This window comes from Arachis hypogaea, chromosome 20, assembly GCF_003086295.3.
Source record: "Arachis hypogaea cultivar Tifrunner chromosome 20, arahy.Tifrunner.gnm2.J5K5, whole genome shotgun sequence".
In the NCBI taxonomy this organism is placed as follows: domain Eukaryota; kingdom Viridiplantae; phylum Streptophyta; class Magnoliopsida; order Fabales; family Fabaceae; genus Arachis; species Arachis hypogaea.
Genome location: NC_092055.1, coordinates 35,592,708 through 35,596,235, shown reverse-complemented (window position 1 = coordinate 35,596,235; position 3,528 = coordinate 35,592,708).

Here is a 3,528-nt window from a genome sequence, read left to right as displayed (position 1 = left end):
GTTTATTTTGATGAAATACTTAAACTAAATATGAAGTAAATTTTCATCCTATGAACAAACACGCATACCTCCCTATAAACACAATCCCTAAAACTTTTGAACCTGTTTAGGAGCATCGATCAACAATTCACGTACATATTTCAAGAATCATTCAAGCATTATCAATTTCACAATTTCACATTCAGACAATCAATTCAACGATCATTAAAACATTAGGATTTATGACAATATTTAGGAAACTTGATTCTATCAAACCCTTACTTCAATTTCAAACTTTCTAATAAACTTTGAGAATCCAATATCATCAATCCCACCAATAAAAAAAATATTCTAATCATAGTTTGGCCTTGTAGCCAAAATCCTAAAAGAGATAAAGAATGAGATTTTCTCACTTTGGAATTTAAAAATTTGAGATTTTTGCTTATCTATGAACTTAAAATATAATTCCTAGATTAAGAAAATCAGACAAATGGATTAGCACCTCTACGGCCATTTAGCCGAATTTATGAAGAGAGGAAGGAAAGGATTCATTTAGCTTATCTTGATGAAATTGCAATGGTTATAAAGAAGGTGTGATGAAGAGTTAATTAATCATAGCGGAATTTTGCTCGGAGCCTTGAGTTCTTTACAAATCAAACGTGAAGTTTAAGGTGCTTGGTGTTCTTAATTAGCTTTGTAAAACTTGAGAGAAAGTTTAAAAAATAATTAAGCAAGGATGAGTGAGAAAAAAAGAGATGAACGTGTTACGTGTGTTTAAGGAGGGTAAGCAATCAAGCATGGTAAAAGATTTCCTTAAAAGAATGAACATGACACGTATGGACTTTAAGTGTGTTTTTTATTAATATTTGCAAACGGATGCCAATACAAATGTGTTTTTATAAAATTAATTTTGATTAAAATAGGATTGGTGTCAATGTAATTTGTGTTTAAATATTTTTTGTCTTTCGAAAAAATAAATTATTTTGGATTATATTGACCAAAATTACATTAGAATATAAAATTATTAAAAAGAATATAATTTATATTATTTTTATATTGCTTATGCAAAAGATAAATATTATTAAATATAGTTTTTTTTAAAATGTAAATATTATTCTATAAATATAATATGTTAATCAAAATGTATTTAAATAATAAATATTATTATATGATTTAAAAAACAAAAAATTTAAATATATGTAATTATAAAAAATATAAAAAAAAATATGACATTATATGTTGTCTAAATTGACATGTATGATGAGAAGGTGATTAGGAGATTTTTTTTTTGTATTATAGTAATTCAAACATGTATATAAAATGATGTATAAATATAAGTATATAAATAAAATTAAGATAAAACTTACTCATTTTTTTTAAATATAATTTTAATAATATCAAAATCAATTTTAAAGAGATATAATTATGACTTATATGAAATATACATACATAAAGAAAGTGTTCACTTATTCTGCATTTGTTTTTGAGAACAGAATAAGATAAGATACTGAGAATAAAATATAAACAAAAAAGACACAAAATTTAGTGTTCTTATATTCTATTTGATGATAAAAAAGAATAAATTATAAAAATTCAATTTATTCTCATTTTTTTTATTAAAAAAATTTGAGAAGAAAAATATAATAATAAAAAATATAATTATAAAAAATTAACAATAATAATGAAAGAAAAAAAATAAAAAATAAGTTGTGTTCTTTATTAGTATCTCTATGTCTTTTCTGTCATAATGGACACAAAATACACTAATTCAGTATCTCTTATCACAATATCTCTATCTATATTTCATATGTTATATACAATTTTATGTCTCAGTGTCCCTTTCTCAATGTTCCGTCTTTGTAAACAAATGTAGCCTTATAGATTATTGTTGTTGAATGAACTAGTCTTATAATTTAAAGCTAATCTTTTTTGTATTTGAGATTTTATGAAAGAGCTCTTTTTAAAGAAAGAAAAAAATATGAAAAATATATGGTTAGTAAAAAATAAATTAGTCTATCATAAAATTTCAATGACATTTTTAATTAAATATTGAAGCAAGTCTAATATTATTTTTAAAAAAATATGTTGAAAAATGCTGAATGTTGATGAAAAAAAAAAACCAAATAAAAAAGATGCAATTCAAGAAAATAAAAAATATATTTATTAGATGTAACATTTAACCAAACACAGTATTTTTGCCTTTACAGTTGCCTTTGCATCTTTATCAATGTTGATGATACAGGTAACATACATTATTATTTTAGATTTAATATATTTTAAAAATATTTTAGTATAGTTTAAATTAATATATTTAATTTGGTAATTTAGATATATATATATCTTTTACCGGTGGATTTTTTCTTATAAGCTAGCACTTCGTCCTTGAGTGTTCTTTTACTGCTTTTTATTTGAATCTGACCGATTAAATTGAGTAAAATTGTGATAGACATTTTTTCAAATTTGGAATATAGAAAATTCTAAAAATCCACCACTCAAATTATTAGGTTCTTTCAAATAACAACATAATTTATTTATATATTATAAAATATTAAAAAATTCTGTCAAAATTATTGACTAGTTATTTTAAAAGTAATACTACTTTAATCATCAGTATAATACATATCACTAATTAAATCAAGCATAAACTACATTTTTGAATAATTTAAAAATACAATAAAAATATAATAAATATTATTTTTTTATAAATAATAATTTTTTTTATATATTAAATGAATGACTTGATTTTTGTGGCAATATGATATCTTTATTAATTAATTAGAGATAATGGACCTTCATAAGTTAAATAAACTTAAATAAGTTTTAATTTTTTTTTATAAAATATACATATTTTGGACCAAAATTTTAAAAAAATGTGTATTTTAGTTACTTATATAATTCTTTTATTGAAATATATAACATACTTATATATTGTCAACTTTATTAATATTAAATTATTATAAAGAATTGAAGTTCTATTTATCAAAATTTAAAATTTAAAATAATTTATGAAAACTTTTGTGTTTAAGCAGTGAGCTAGTTTAATTTTGAAACTTAATTATTTTTAATAATATGACGTTATATGATTGAATACATGTATAAAATTACTTTATACTAACAATGCACTAAAATTAAATTTTTAAGAAATATGTGAAAATAAAAAAAGATTAATCTATTTAAGATATTAAAAATTTTGAATTTATGAAAAAAAAAAAGAAAAATTGATCCGATAACTAATTTGATTCATAATCTTTAATTTTAGAGATTAAATTAAATCGTTTTATAAAATTCAGAAACCAATTTAAATTGTTTATAAGGATGACATGCCAGTGATATGTGACACTATGTCAATGTTGACATATCATATGTCATTAATTGACACATTATTATTTTATTACACATAATAGAATTATATTTTAAAATGTGACACTGATGATCTATATAAATATGTCACAATAACATACTATTAACAAAAAATATTTTAAAAAATAACATAATTTATAGAGTAAAATTTGAAAATCGAATTAAGACAATTAAAAATTTAAAAATTAA